Source organism: Lissotriton vulgaris, chromosome 1_1 (assembly GCF_964263255.1).
Source record: "Lissotriton vulgaris chromosome 1_1, aLisVul1.2, whole genome shotgun sequence".
Lineage (NCBI taxonomy): Eukaryota > Metazoa > Chordata > Amphibia > Caudata > Salamandridae > Lissotriton > Lissotriton vulgaris.
The window spans coordinates 44,627,632-44,644,825 of NC_141685.1; the positions used below are offsets into that span (position 1 = coordinate 44,627,632).

The 17,194-nt window shown below is 53.8% G+C and overlaps 1 pseudogene across 1 annotated transcript in view; it reads right to left on the reverse strand.

Moving 5' to 3' along the window:
• LOC147737145 (uncharacterized) overlaps positions 1-3,108 on the reverse strand; it is a 39,383-nt pseudogene extending 36,275 nt beyond the window's left edge. The window contains exon 1 of the transcript XR_015310083.1: positions 3,042-3,108. The product of XR_015310083.1 is annotated as an uncharacterized LOC147737145 (transcript). The remainder of the gene's footprint in view (positions 1-3,041) is intronic.
• Between the last annotated feature and the right edge of the window lie 14,086 nt (positions 3,109-17,194).

Below are 17,194 nucleotides of genomic sequence, written 5' to 3' on the forward strand. Positions count from 1 at the left end.
AGATGAGGGCAGGGATCCTAATCCTCGGCCCCGGGACCCGGCTGCATAGCAGGCCTCCCGGGCAGAGTTTGGCTGCACTGGGGCTGGCTCCCCGCTCAGAGACTCCGGAGCGTCCCCGGAGGAGCAGTCCCGTCACGGAGCAGTCTTCTCTTGGCAATCCGCCAGGGCCAGGGATCCGGCAGCACTCACCGGTGTCATAGGCCGCAAAGCCGGGGACTGGATTTCCTGCCTCGCCAAGGAGTCCTTCCTCGCCAAGGGGGCGGAGCCTCGCCGAAGCTGCTTTCGCGGACAAGCCGCGCCCCGCCCTTAGGATCGCCGGTTCACCGGGCAGCCGCCGTCTCCCCTCGGTGGCCTGATGTTGCCCCGCTCTCCTTTCTCGGGCGGGATGACCCCAGGGGCGGATTTGCGGCCGTCTCCCCTTACGGCCAGGTCAGGCAGCCGCCATCTTGCGCTCCGAGGGTCGGGAGATCTCCGGTCCGCAGTGCCCTTTGCGGGTGTTCCCGCGGTTCGCCACTCCCGCCGGGACAGACCTTGGTGTCGTCTGCGGGATCGACCCGGTTTCCGCGGGGATCCCGGGTCCCAAACAGGATAATTCGGCGGATTATGGGCAGAGGGTCGGGAGCCTCGTTAGGCTGCGACCTTCTGCATTGGCTGCTAGCCACGCCCCTCCCCTCCCTCACCCGTTACTACTGTCACAACGCAGCTGCATGGATACATCACAGCGGGTTAAACACCTCACCCGTTACTACTGCCTCTACGCAGCTGCATGGATACATCACAACGGGTTAAACACCTCACCCATTACTACTGCCACAACGCATCTGCATGGATACATCAAAGCAGGTTAAACACCTCACCCGTTACTACTGCCACAATGCACCTGCATGGATACATCACAGCAGGTTAAACACCTCACCTGTTACTACTGCCACAAGGCACCTGCATGTATACATCACTCCAGGATAAACACCTCACCCGTTACTACTGCACAACGCACCTGCATGGATACATCACTCCAGGTTAAACACCTCACCCGTTACTATTGCCACAACGCACTTGCCTGGATACAGCACAGCGGGTTAAACACCGCACCCGTTACTGCAGCCACAACGTACCTGTATGGATACATCACAGCAGGTTAAACACCTCACCCGTTACTACTGCCACAACGTACCTGCATGGAAACATCACGTTGGGTTAAACACCTCACATGTTACTATTGCCACAACGCACCTGCATGGAAACATCCCAGCGGGTTAAACACCTCACCAGTTACTACTGCCACAACGCACCTACATGGATACATCACAGCGGGTTAAAAACCTCACCTGTTTCTATTGCCACAGCTGCGTGGACATACAAACATGCTTCAGGGCCCTCTGAACCGGATGCCCATGGCATCCATTTGCCCAATCTAGGTTCATCTAAGTTTAAGTAAAGATAAGTGTTGTTTCACTTCCTTTAGTGTAGATCTGTGTAGCCACTCAAGGCGCAGTTTTCCCACACTGTACGATGTTACTATCCCTGGATGTTGTCTCTGGATATATCTTGGATCTGGCCTAGTGAATGCGAACCCTTGTGTCTTTTTCTGAAATCTATCTTGACAGTTGTTTGTGTCTGTGGGCCAGATTACCCATTTTTTTCCAAGTAGGATCTGTTCGGTTTTGAAGAAAAATAGTATGTACGTCGACCACCCCTTCTGTAGTGTTTTTACTATCAGGTGTCAGTGTAGGTATGAACAGATTGTTTAAATCTTTTATCTTGGCTAACCCAAGACAAGATGTCCCTGAAAGGGAAGTCATCTGCAAACAAATAGCCACACAATTCAATCAAAGTGTTATTAAGATACATGGCATTCCTAAGGTTTTGATCACAGATCGTGGATCTCAAATTCTATCCTATTTTTGGAAGGCTTACACAAGGGGTTTGGGAATTGAGACACGTTATTCAACAAGTTTTCATTCATAAACAGATGGTCAAACTGAAAGGGCCAATCAAGAGTTAGAAAAGTATCTCAGACTGTTTCTCTTGGATCAAGAGGGAGAGTGGCTTGATCGAGTTTGCACATAATAATGCTAAGAATGCCTCTACTGGTTTTTCCCCTTTCTACTTGTATTATGGAAGGCATCCAAATACTATGGCTTCCTCTCAAGAAGTGTCGGTGCCTGTAGCACAAAACTTTGTACAGCATCTTAGCAAGGTACACGAGTCTGCCACCAAGAACTTAATGAAAGCTAAGGAACGCTACAAGCAAAGTGCATATAAAAAAAGAAGACCAGAACCAGATTTAAGTAAAGGGGACAGGGTTTGTTTAAGCACAAGAAACCTAAAGCTTAAAGGAAATAGAAAGTTTCAACCCCGATTTATAGATCCATTTCTTGTGGAGCAAGTAGTGAATCCAATGACTTTCAAACTAAAACTACCACCACAGCTACAAATACACCCAGGGTTTCATTTTTCTCCTCTTAAAAAGGTTTCACCCCATTTGAAAGAATTGAGAAACAGAGAACCTATTTTAGTGGAAGGACAAGAAGAATTTGAAGTTAAAACAATCCTAGTTTCAAAGTCCATTTAAGGGAAAATCTTCTATCTTGTAGACTGGAAGGGTTTTGGCCCAGAGGATAGGTCAAGGGTGGAACAATCAGATGCTCATGCTCCCCGATTAACTAAGATTTTTCGCTCGTAAACTCCTCACAAACCTCAGCCCGGAGGCTAAACCTTGCGAGGGGTTACTGTCAGGGTGCAGGAAAAAGGAATCAAAGCTCTTCATTGTCCCGCAGTTGCGGGTCTAGTCCTGTTGTCCTGGACACGGGCGCGAGGTCTAGACAAGCTGTGAAGTGCGCCGGTTGATTTTAGAACCACGCACTCACCAACGGATTTTCTGTAGTCTAGTTAGATAGAAATAGTGCAGTTTTATGCCAGGCTTTGGCGCAGGTTAGAGCGCTTTGGTGCGTCAGTTAGTTAGGTAATTTAGAACTAAAAAGAAATACCAATTTAAAGTAAATAGAAAAAAATATATAAATAGAAGAATTAATACTTACCCATTGAATACTTCAGTTCCTGATTTCTTCGTTGCTTGGTTGAGGGCTGAGCCTCCAGAAGGTTCCTAAGGGAGAAGTAAGAAGAATAAGAATTCAGAAGATAAGAAAGTAAGGCAGAGAGTGAATGAACGAAGGAGTGAAAAAGAATAAATGAACTCACAGAGTTAAAGGGTGCTAAAATGTTATTTATAATGCAGGTTCCCAAAGGATAAAATACTTATATTGTAGAATAGAAGAGGAGCAAAAGCCATAGGCACTCTGGGTAAGGAAATAGAGAGAGAGTATGAAAGTGGAGAAGGAATTGAAGGAAAATAGTAATGGTTTGCTTTTCTTTTACAGTGTTTTCCACTCATGTTTAAAGAAAGAGAGGGAGTAAGAAAGGAATAAATCGGAGTATGGCAGAAAGGAAGAAGTAGAGTGGAAGAGCCAGAAGGTCAGGCAGTCTCTTCTCTGTCCCATTACCCTTTCCTCCAGCTGGGTTCGCACTGCCACTAGTTAACTCTTCAGTTGGTGGCTGTGGGAAAACCAGTGGTGGAATTTGGAAAATCTCATTGTTCTGCTCCTGGGAGTGTCTGCACTGTCAGTAAACACAGCCCTTGACAACAGGCCTCACCTCCTCTGCACCCCCTGGACAGGCCTCACCTCCTCTGCACCCCCTTAGACAGGATTCATCTCCTCTGCACCACCTTGGACAGGACTCTCCTCCTCTGCAACACCTTAAACAGGCTCACCTCCTCATGCTCAGCTCCTCTTCTCCCCAGGACTGGCCTCACCTCCTCTGCACACCTAGACTGGCCTCACCAACTCTGGACCCCCTGGACAGGCTAACCTCATCTGCACCCCCTGGACAGGCCTCACCAAATCTGGACCCCCTGGACAGGCCTAACCTTGTCTGCACCCCCTGGATAGGCCTCACCTCCCCAGCTTCCGCTGGAGAGGCATCTTCCCTGCACCCCTCAGGACAGGCCTCACCTCCTCTGCACACCTAGACTGGCCTCACCAACTCTGGACCCCCTGGACAGGCTAACCTCATATGCACCCCCTGGATAGGCCTCACCTCCCCAGCTCCCTCTGGAGAGGCATCTTCCCTGCACCCCTGGACAGGCCTCTCCTCCTCTGTACCCCAGGACAGGCCTACCTCCTGTGAACCCTGATGGAGCGAGCTGGAGTTACAAAACTTTGTATACCCCTCGTGAAGTCATTACCTCATAATAGTAATCTTTATTAATTGTGTGAAGTGGTTTAACTAATCAACAAGAGTATAATGTGCAAACACAAATACACGTGGGAGTACTAATCTGCTTGAATGGCAAGATATAACTGACTAATCAATGTTGTTGTCATGTTGTGAGACTAATGCAAAAGTTTCGAAATAATAAAAACGGCATGAATGTGCTTTTGTCTATGTAATTGTGGCATCGAGAAAAAGGATAAGTGAGTATAAAACGCGTACATGTCGCTTATTTGCTAGGTAACAATTAACAGGGAAACCTTAGTAAGGGGGGAGGTAAACAGAAAGGCTAAATTTCTATAATTAACGTTTATTTGTGTTTATTTCTATGATAGTTCCCGTTTTGGCCTGTGAGGCCTACACACAAAATCGCTGCAGTACCAAACTGCGAGTGAGAGCCGGAATGCGCATGTGCGCTTTTAGCAGGATTGAATGCGAGCTGCCTGAGCCTGCAAGGGAGTCAGTTCAAGGACAGACTGCCCTGGAAACCCTGTTGGCTGCCAAAAATCTTTTCGCTTCACCATTGTATAACGTGGGAATTGTCGGCTATATTGCGAGTTGCAGACATGACTGTGACGGACACTGACAAAGACAATAGCTTCTTTAAGATCTGCTGAAACTGCACAAGTTGAATTTTGTAACGATGAGTTGATGCTCATCCACCCTCGGAATTGTCCAATCAAATTTCGAGTTTTCGATGATAGATACTTTTATTTAGATAGGGTTAGAGAAAATAGTGTATAAAAACCCCTGATTTTACTTAAGAAAAAACCCTTTCTCGATTTCCTCCTGAGATGCTGTCGGACTGCTGATTGAATTCTAATGCGTATGGATTTTGTTATTTTTTCTTAATTTTTGGACTTGATTTGAAGTAGAGCTCTGTAGGTAAGGAAGGTTGTTAGGAAGATAGAGAATTAATTTTTGGGAACTATTTGTCTTTGCTAAATCATGTCCTTTGCTTTAATAATAAATGTATATTTCTAATTTTTCTGAAATAAATGTTTTTGAACTAAATCTTTGCTTACATTTTGAATATAGAAATAAAATTAAAGAATACATTGATGGACATGTTAATCTTATAGTAAAATAAAATTTGGTTAAATGGAGAATTAAGCTGGTCTTGTATTTTCCTACTCCTAATTTTTTACTAGCTGATCCATCACCTGGCGTGTCTAATCCATTGTCTTGTTAATAAAACCATGGTAAAATACATTTAAACTGCAGTTGTAAATAGTATAAATATTTAGATTTGGTTTAGGCACTCCACTATGATACAGCCGCTCTCCTTTGAATCTCACTGATCCATGAAGTAGCGTGAATGTGTTTTATGAGTAGCTCGCAGTGTTATGGGCCCCACTGTAGAGAAAATGAATGATTTGGTACTTCAGGGAAAGGTGGATAAGTTTTAGAAATCATTTCCGGAGGAGCGCTGCATCAACCCCCTAGACAGGCCTCACCTCCTCTGCCCCCAGGGCAGGCCTCACCTCCTCTGCTCCTCCTGGACAGGCCTCCCCTCCATTGCTCAACCTGGACAGGCCTCACCTCCTCTGCTCCCAGGACAGGCCTCACCTCCTCTGCTCCTCCTGGACAGGCCTCACCTCCACTGCTCAACCTGGACAGGCCTCACCTCCTCTACTCCCCCAGGACGGACGTCACCTCCTCTCCTCCCCCTGGACAGGCCTTACCTCCTCTGCCCCCAGGACAGGCCTCACCTCCTCTGCTCCTCCTGGACAAGCCTCACATCCACTGCTCAACCTGGACAGGACTCACCTCCTCTGCTCCCCCAGGACAGGCCTCACCTCCTCTCCTCCCCATGGACAGGACTCTCCTCCTCTGCAACCTCTCACCCCAAAAAGGACATGCCTCACCTCCTTGGCACCCTTTGGACAAGCCTCACCTCCTCTGCAAACCTGAACAGGCCTCACCTCCTCTGCGCCCCAGGGACAGGACTCACCTTATCTGGACCCGCTACACAGGCCTCCTCACCTCTGCACCCCCCCCCGGACAGGCCTCACCTCTTCTGCACCCCTCTGGACAGGCCTCACCTCCTCTGCAACACCTGACAGGCCACACCTCCTCTGCACCCATGGACAGGCCTCTCCTCCTCTGCACCCCTAGACAGGCCTCACCTCCTCTGCACCCCTGGAAAGGCCTCTCCTCCTCTGCAACCCTGGAAAGGCCTCTCCTCCTCTGCAACCCTGGACAGGCCTCACCTACTCTGCACCACTGGACAGGCCTCAATCCCTCTGCACCCCTGGACAGGCCTCACCTCCTCTGCACCACTGGACAGGCCTCACCTCTTCTGCACCCCTGGACAGGCATCACTTTCTCTTCACCCCTGGACAGGCCTCACCTCCTCTGCACCCCTGGACAGGCCTCTCGGTGAAGGATTCTCATTAAGGACAGAGGTGCCCAGAATTCATTCCACCCCATACAGCGCCTCTGAATCCACCCTGAGTCTAGGGGCGCTGTGCACAGGCCAGAAGAAAGACACTGCTCCCCTGGACAGGCCTCTCCTCCTCTGCACCACTGGACAGACCTCACCTCCTCTTCACCCCTAGACAGGCCTCACCTGCTCTGAACCCCTGGACAGGCCTCGCTTCCTCTGCACCCCTGGACAAGCCTCACCTCCTCTGCACCCCTAGACAGGCCTCACCTGCTCTGAACCCCTGGACAGGCCTCGCTTCGTCTGCACCTCTGGACAGGCCTCACCTCCTCTGCACCCCTGGACAGGCCTCTCCTCCTCTGCACCCCTGGACAGGCCTCAGTTCCTCTGCATCCACGGACAGGTCTCAGCTCCTCTGCACCTCCTAGACAGGCCTCTCCTCGTCTGACTCCCCGGACAGGCCTCACCTCCTCTGCACCCCAGGACAGGCGTCTCCTCCTCTGCACCCGTGGACAGGCCTCTCCTCTGCAACCCTGGACAGGCCTCACCTCCTCTGCACCTCTGGAAAGGCCTCAGCTCCTCTGCACCTCCTAGACAGGCCTCTCCTCGTCTGACTCCTTGGACAGGCCTCACCTCCTCTGCACCCCTGGACAGGCATCTCCTCCTCTGCACCCCTGGAAAGGCCTTTCCTCCTCTGCACCTCTGGACAGGCCTCTCCTCCTCTGCACCCCTGGAAAGGGCTCACCTCCTCTGCACACCTTGACAGGCCTCACCTCCTCTGCACCCCCTGGACAGGCCTCACCTTCTCTGCACCACCTGTGCAGGCCTCACCTTCTCTGACCCTTGAACAGCCCTCACCTTCTCTTCTCCCCTGGACAGGCCTCACCTCCTCTGCACCCCCTGGACAGGCCTCACCTCCTCTGCACTCCTGGACAGGCCTCACCTCCTCTGCTCCTCCTGGACAGGCCTCCGCTCCATTGCTCAACCTGGACAGGCCTCACCTCCTCTACTACCCCAGGACAGACCTCACCTCCTCTCCTCCCCCTGGACAGGCCTCACCTCCTCTGCCCCCAGGACAGGCCTCACCTCCTCTGCTCCTCCTGGACAGGCCTCACCTCCACTGCTCAACCTGGACAGGCCTCACCTACACTAATTCCCCAGGACGGACCTCACCTCCTCTCCTCCCCCTGGACAGGCCTCACCTCCTCTGCCCCCAGGACAGGCCTCACCTCCTCTGCTCCTCCTGGACAGGCCTCACCTCCACTGCTCAACCTGGACAGGACTCACCTCCTCTGCTCCCCCAGGACAGGCATCACCTCCTCTCCTCCCCCTGGACAGGCCTCACCTCCTCTCCTCCCCCTGGACAGGACTCTCCTCCTCTGCAACCCCTCACCCCAAAACGGACATGCCTCACCTCCTTGGCACCCTTTGGACAAGCCTCACCTCCTCGGCAAACCTGAACAGGCCTCACCTCCTCTGCGCCCCAGGGACAGGACTCACCTTATCTGGACCCGCTACACAGGCCTCCTCACCTCTGCACCCCCCTGGACAGGCCTCACCTCCTCTGCACCCCTCTGGACAGGCCTCACCTCCTCTGCAACACCTGACAGGGCACACCTCCTCTGCACCCATGGACAGGCCTCTCCTCCTCTGCACCCCTGGACAGGCCTCTCCTCCTCTGCAACCCTAGACAGGCCTCACCTGCTCTGCACCCCTGGACAGGCCTCACCTCCTCTGCACCACTGGACAGGCCTCACCTCTTCTGCACCCCTGGACAGGCATCACTTTCTCTGCACCCCTGGACAGGCCTCACCTCCTCTGCACCCCTGGACAGGCCTCTTGGTGAAGGATTCTCATTAAGGACAGAGGAGCCCAGAGTTCATTCCACCCCATAGAGCGCCTCTGAATCCACCCTGAGTCTAGGGGCGCTATCCACAGGCCAGAAGAAAGACACTGCTCCCCTGGACAGGCCTCTCCTCCTCTGCACCACTGGACAGACCTCACCTCCTCTTCACCCCTAGACAGGCCTCACCTGCTCTGCACCCCTGGAAGGCCTCGCTTCCTCTGCACCCCTGGACAGGCCTCTCCTCCTCTGCACCCCTAGACAGGCCTCACCTGCTCTGCACCCCTGGACAGGCCTCGCCTCCTCTGCACCCCTGGACAGGCCTCACCTCCTCTGTACCCCTGGACAGGCCTCTCCTCCTCTGCACCCCTGGACAGGCCTCAGCTCCTCTGCATCCGCGGACAGGTCTCAGCTCCTCTGCACCTCCTAGACAGGCCTCTCCTCGTCTGCACCCCAGGACAGGCATCTCCTCCTCTGCAACCCTGGACAGGCCTCACCTCCTCTGCACCTCTGGACAGGCCTCAGCTCCTCTGCACCTCCTAGACAGGCCTCTCCTCGTCTGACTCCCTGGACAGGCCTCACCTCCTCTGCACCCCTGGACAGGAATCTCCTCCTCTGCACCCCTGGACAGGCCTCTCCTCCTCTGCACCTCTGGACAGGCCTCTCCTCCTCTGCACCCCTGGAGAGGCCTCTCCTCCTCTGCACCCCTGGACAGGCCTCACCTCCTCTGCACACCTTGACAGGCCTCACCTCCTCTGCACCCCCTGGACAGGTGTGGTAAATATAATTTACCGTATCGTTTTTCCATATAATTACAGACAGGTAAAAGAATAGCTCAATCAAATGAGAGGCAGAGTCCGTGGTATCTGAGTCATACGGGCTTTAATCGGGATGGCTCGAGCCATGGAAATCAGTTCCATCAATACAAGGGTTCGGGGGTATATGCAATGATGGCAAAAAGATGTCAACGATTTATTAACAGTAAATGACATATATAGTAAAACTGTACAATGGCGATGGATACAGTAGGCGTGACAAGTGAAACGAGTAAGATAAGAACACATGTGCGTAGCAGAAAGGCGTGTACAGGGGTGTGCACGGAGGCGTGTGCTGGAAACGTCACAGAAAAGTGTCATAAGTGGGTGGGTGCGTAGAGGATTTTGCGGAGTCAGCTGAAACCTATGACCTGGGTGCGCGCGCAGTTAGTATGACGTGTGATTGACGTGTATCTGGGGAAAACTGGGGGTCTGACATTTAGTACTAGTAGAGGAGACAGAAGCTGGGCATGTCAGATCAACCTGTTCCTATAACATATCTGATATCTTGTGTTTGGGGGATGTAATCTGAAGTAAAAGGTCTCTCGGGCAGAGGCTATTCTATACTGAATGCATATGTGTCTAGGTGCAATGTGCGGGTCCATGGGCCTACCATGGTAACGGGAGCAATGAATTACATGAAGGAGACAGGAAGGCTTGGCCCTTTGCTCTGCAGCCGGGGAGCTGTTTACCTATTTCACTAGACTGGAATGTGTTTTCGAAGAGGCTGAACTGGCTAAGCTGATAACTTGAAGGCAAAACACTGTTCTGGCAGGCAGGCCAGGCCGAGCCAGGCACCGCTTCGCTTGGCAGGAAGTAAGGCAGAGGTCAGGGATGCATCTCCATGCTGCAGCTTTCAGAGGCAGAGACAGAAGTGGTTCGAGGGCAGAAATCAGGGCCTAGCTAGGCAGAGCCAGGAAAAACGTGAAAGTGCACCATGTAAAGACGTTGGCAAGGCATACTTAGGAACTGAATTATCGATCCATTCATGGTGGATCTGATAGAGGACATGTTAACGTTGGACGCAAATGTATTTGCGTCTTCAGATTCGGTTGTGGAGGGAAGTTACATGCACTTTAAACTCGTACATGGAGACGTTGGGGTACACGTTAGGGGACATACCTGACCATAAAAATTTCAATTACCTCACAGGCCTCACCTTCTCTGCACCACCTGTGCAGGCCTCACCTTCTCTGACCCTTGAACAGCCCTCACCTTCTCTTCTCCCCTGGACAGGCATCACCTCCTCTGCACCCCCTGGACAGGCCTCACCTCCTCTGCATTCCTGGACAGGCCTCACCTCCTCTGCTCCCCCTGGACAGGCATCACCTCCTCTGCACTCCTGGACAGGCCTCATCTCCTCTCCTCCCACTGGACAGGCCTCAACTACTCTGCACCCCTGGACAGTCCTTAACTCCTCTACCCCCTGGACAGGCCTCACCTCCTCCGCACCCCTGGAGAGGCCTCTCCTGCTCTGCACCTCTGGACAGGCCTCTCCTCCACTGCACCCCTTGACAGGCCTCTTCTACTCTGCCCCCTGGACAGGCCTCATCTCATCTGCACCCCTCTGGACAGGCCACACCTCCTCTGCACCCCTCTGGACAGATCTCTTCTCCTCTACCCCCTCGACAGGCCTCACTTCATCTGCACCCCTGGACAGGCCTCACCTCCTCTCCTCATCTGGACAGGCCTCACCTCCTCTGCTCCCCCTGGACAGGCCTCACCTCCTCTGCACCCCTGGACAGGTCTCTCCTCGTCTGACCCCCTGGACCGCCCTCTCCTCCTCTGCACCCTGTGGGCAGGCCTCACCTCTGCATCCCTGGACAGACCTCTCCTCGTCTGACCCCCTGGACCGGCCTCACCTCCTCTGCACCCATGAACAGGCCTCTCCTCCTCTGCACCCCTAGACAGGCCTCACCTCCTCTGCACTCCTGGACAGGCCTCTCCTCCTCTGCACCCCTAGACAGGCCTCGCCTGCTCTGCACCCCTGGACATGCCTTGATTCCTCTGCACCCCTGGACAGGCCTCACCTACTCTGCACCCCTGGACAGGCCTCACCTCTTCTGCACCCCTGGACAGGCATCACCTTCTCTGCACCCCTGGACAGGCCTCCCCTCCTCTGCACCCCTGGACAGGCCTCTCGGTGAAGGATTCTCATTAAGGACAGAGGAGCCCAGAGTTCATTCCACCCCATACAGCGCCTCTGACTCGCCCTGAGCCTCGGGGCGCTATGCACAGGCCCCGAAGAAAGACACTGCTTCCCTGGACAGGCCTCACCTCCTCTGAACCCCTGGACAGACCTCACGTCCTCTTCACCCCTAGACAGGCCTCACCTGTTCTGCACCCCTGGACAGGCCTTGCTTCCTCTGCACATCTGGACAGACCTCACCTCCTCTTCACCGATAGACAGGCCTCACCTCCTCTGCACCCCTAGACAGGCCTCACCTGCTCTGCACCCCTGGACAGGCCTCGCTTCCTCTGCAACCCTGGACAGGCCTCACCTTCTCTGCACCCCTGGACAGGCCTCTCCTCCTCTGCACACCTGGACAGGCCTCAGCTCTCTGGACAGGCTCCTCCTCATCTGACCCCCTGGACAGGCCTCTCCTCTGCACACGTGGACAGGTCTCGTGACCGAGCCCACGCACTCAGCAGGACACACCCTCAACCCCCTCTTCACTACAGGAAACTCCATCACCTTCAGCCACACCACCGAACTCCCATGGACCAACCATCGTTGCATCCACTTCACCTTCAGAACACCCACCATCCACAGACGCCAGCACCTGCTTCCACAAAGAAATTGGACCAAAATCAACGATGACCTGCTCACCTCCTTACTCAACAACTCCACCCCAACCATTGCGGAAAACGACGACCCCAACACCGCAGCCCGAACCCTGCATAGATGGATCTCGGACAGCACCAACACCTTAGCCCCCCTCAAGAAAAACAACAATACCCGTGCCAAGAAAGCCAGATGGTTTACCACCGAACTTCGAGAGTCCAGGCGCACATGCCGCCGCCTCGAAAAGGCCTGGAGAAACACCAAATCCACAGAAGCCCACAACAACTTCAGAGCCGCCACCAACGCCCACCATCAACTCATCAGAGAGACGAGGAAAAAAGAGATTGAAGACAGAATCTCCACCCACGCACACAACAGCAAGGAACTCTTCAGCATCATCAAGGAGTTCGCCCAACCCACCAGCGAGTCTACCAACATCCCTCCCTCACAAGACCTCTGCGACAAACTCAGCATCTTTTTCCAACACAAAATCAAGAGCATCTACGACAACTTCGACAAAGACAACCAACACACTGAACCCTCACCAACCACCCCGACAGCTGGAAACCAGCGATTGATGACTGGACAGCCCTCACCACCGAAGACACACTGAAGACAATGAAGTCAATCCACTCAGGGGCCCCCACGGACCCCTGCCCCCACCACATCTTCAACAGAGCCACCAACACCATCGCACCCATGCTCCGCCAAACCATCAACCGCTCCCTGGTGACCGCCTCGTTCCCCGACGACTGGATAGGCCACACCTCCTCTGCACCCCTGGACATGCCTCTCCTCCTCTGCACCCCTGGAGAGGACTCACCTCCTCTGCACCCCTGGACAGGCATCTCCTCCTCTGCACCCCTGGAGAGGCCTCACCTCCTCAGCACCCCTGGACAGGCCTCTCTTCTGCACCCCTGTACAGGCCTCTCCTCAAGCACCCCTGGACATGCCTCTCCTCCTCTGCACCCCTGGAGAGGACTCACCTCCTCTGCACCCCTGGACAGGCATCTCCTCCTCTGCACCCCTGGAGAGGCCTCACCTCCTCAGCACCCCTGGACAGGCCTCTCCTCTGCACTCCTGGACAGGCCTCTCCTCAAGCACCCCTGGACAGACCGCTCCTCCTCTGCACCGCTGGACAGGCCTCTCCTCATGCACCCCTGGACAGGCCTCTCCTCATGCACCCCTGGACAGGCCTCTCCTCAAGCACTCCTGGACAGGCCTCACCTCCTCTGCACCCCTGGACAGGCCTCATCCCCTCTGCACCCCTGGACTGGCCTTACCTCCTCTGCACCCCTGGACAGGCCTCTCCTTCTCTGCACCCCCTTGGACAGGACTTACCTCCTCTTTCATACATGGACAGGCCTCTCCTCCTCTGACCCCTGGACAGGCCTAATGTCTTCTGCTCCCCTGGACAGGCCTCTACTCCTCTGCACCCCTGGACAGGCCTCACCTCCTCTGCATCCCTGGACTGGCCTCACCTCCTCTGCACCCCTGGACAGGCCTCACCTCCTCTGCTCCCTGTACAGGCCTCTCCTCCTCTGCCCCTCCTCTGGACAGGCCTCTCGGTGAAGGATTCTCATTAAGGACAGAGGAGCCCAGAGTTCATTCCACCCCATCCAGCGCCTCTGACTCTGCCCTGAGCCTCGGGGCGCTATGCACCTTCCCTGAAGAGAGACACTTCTCCCCTGGACAGGCATCACCTCATCTGCACCCCCATGAAAAGGACTCACCTCCTCTTCACCCCTGGACAGGCCTCTCCTCCTCGGCACTCTGGACAGGCCTCTCCTCCTCTGCACCCCCTTGGACAGGTCTCTCCTCCTCTGCACCCCATTGACAAGCCTTGACTCCTCTGCACCCCATTGACAGGCCTCGACTCCTCTGCACCCCTGGACAGGCCTCACCCCCTCTGTACCACTGGACTGAACTTTCCTCCTCTGCACCCCTGGACAGGCCTCACTGCCTCTGACCCCTGAACAGGCCTCACCTCCACTGCGCCCCTGGATAGGCCTATCCTCTTCTGCACCCCTGGACAGGCCTCACCTTCTCTGCACCCCCTGTGCAGGCCTCACCTCCTCTGCACCCATGGACAGGCATCACCTCCTCTGACCCTTGGACAGCCCTCACCTACTCTTCTCCCATGGACAGGCCTCACTTCCTCTGCACCCCCTGGACACGCCTCACCTCCTCGGCTCCCCCTGGACAGGCCTCACCTCCTCTGCACACCCTGGACAGGCCTCACCCCCTCTGCATCCCTGGACAGGCCTCACCTCCTCTGCATCCCTGGACAGACCTCTCATCTTCTTCACCCCTGGACAGGCTTCACCTCCTCTGCCCACCTCACCTGTTACTACTGCCACAACGCACCTGCATGGATACATCACAGCGGGTTAAACACCTCACCCATTACTATTGCCACAACGCACCTGCCTGGATACATCAGAGCAGGCTAAACACCTCACCAGTTACTATTGCCACAACGCACGTGCATGGAAACATCACAGCGGGTTAAACACCTCACCCGTTACTACTGTCACAACACACCTGCATGGATACATCACTTCAGGTTAAACGCCTCACCCGTTACTACTGCGACAATGCACCTGCATGGATACAACACAGCAGGTCAAACACCTCACCCGTTACTATTGCCACAACTCACCTGCCTGGATACATCAGAGAAGGCTAAACACCTCACCAGTTACTATTGCCTCAACGCACCTGCATGGATACATCAGAGCTGATTAAACTCCTCACCCGTTACTACTGCCACAACGCACCTGCATGGATACATCACAGCAGGTTAAATACCTCACCCCTTACTACTGCCACAACGTAGCTGCATGGATACATCACTCCAGGTTAAACACCTCACTCGTTACTACTGCCACAACGCACCTGCATGGATACATCACAGGGGGTTAAACACTTCACCCGTTACTACTGCCACAACGCAGCTGCCTGGGTACATCACAGCGAGTTAAACACCTCACCCGTTATTATTGCCACAATGCACCGGCCTGCATACATCACAGCGGGTTAAACACCCCACCCGTTACTACTGCCACAACGCACCTGCATGGATACATCACAGCAGGTTAAACACCTCACCCCTTACTACTGCCACAACGCAGCTGCATGGATACATCACTCCAGGTTAAACACCTCACCCGTTACTACTGCCACAACGCACCTGCATGGATACATCACAGGGGGTTAAACACTTCACCCGTTACTACTGCCACAACGCAGCTGCCTGGGTACATCACAGCGAGTTAAACACCTCACCTGTTATTATTGCCACAATGCACCGGCCTGGATACATCACAGCGGGTTAAACACCTCACCCGTTACTACTGCCACAACGCACCTGCATGGATTCATCACAGCAGGTTAAACATCTCATCCGTAACTACTGCTACAACGCACATACATGGATACATCACAGTGGGTTAAACACCTCACCCGTTACTATTGCCACAACGCACTTGCCTGGATACATCACAGAGGGTTAAACACCTCACCCGTTACTTATGCCACAACGCACCTGCATGGATACATCACAGCAGGCTAAACACCTCACTCGTTACTACTGCCACAACGCACCTGCATTGATACATCACAGCAGGTTAAACACCTAACCCGTTACTACTGCCACAACGCAGCTGCATGGATACATCACAGCGGGTTAAACACCTTACTCGTTACTACTGCCACACCGCAGCTGCATGGATACATCACAGCGGGCTAAACACCTCATCCGTTACTACTGTCACAACGCAGCTGCATAGATACATCACAGCAGGTTAAACACCTCACTCGTTACTACTGCCACAATGCAGCTGCATGGATACATCACAGCGGGTTAAACACCTCACCCGTTACTACTGCCACAACGCAGCTGGATGGATACATCACAGCGGGCTAAACACCTTACCCGCTACTACTGCCACAACGCACCTGCATGGATACATCACAGCGGGTTAAACACCTCGCCCATTACTATTGCCACAACGCACCTGCCTGGATACATCAGAGCAGGCTAAACACCTCACCAGTTACTATTGCCACAACGCACGTGCATGGAAACATCACAGCGGGTTAAACACCTCACCCGTTACTACTGTCACAACACACCTGCATGGATACATCACTTCAGGTTAAACGCCTCACCCGTTACTACTGCGACAATGCACCTGCATGGATACAACACAGCAGGTCAAACACCTCACCCGTTACTACTGCCACAACGCAGCTGCATGGATACATCACAGCAGGTCAAACACCTCACCCGTTACTATTGCCACAACTCACCTGCCTCGATACATCAGAGAAGGCTAAACACCTCACCAGTTACTATTGCCTCAACGCACCTGCATGGATACATCAGAGCTGATTAAACTCCTCACCCGTTACTACTGCCACAACGCACCTGCATGGATACATCACAGCAGGTTAAATACCTCACCCCTTACTACTGCCACAACGCAGCTGCATGGATACATCACTCCAGGTTAAACACCTCACCCGTTACTACTGCCACAACGCACCTGCATGGATACATCACAGGGGGTTAAACACTTCACCCGTTACTACTGCCACAACGCAGCTGCCTGGGTACATCACAGCGAGTTAAACACCTCACCCGTTATTATTGCCACAATGCACCGGCCTGCATACATCACAGCGGGTTAAACACCCCACCCGTTACTACTGCCACAACGCACCTGCATGGATACATCACAGCAGGTTAAACACCTCACCCCTTACTACTGCCACAACGCAGCTGCATGGATACATCACTCCAGGTTAAACACCTCACCCGTTACTACTGCCACAACGCACCTGCATGGATACATCACAGGGGGTTAAACACTTCACCCGTTACTACTGCCACAACGCAGCTGCCTGGATACATCACAGCGAGTTAAACACCTCACCCGTTATTATTGCCACAATGCACTGGCCTGGATACATCACAGCGGGTTAAACACCTCACCCGTTACTACTGCCACAACGCACCTGCATGGATACATCACAGCAGGTTAAACACCTCACCCCTTACTACTGCCACAACGCAGCTGCATGGATAC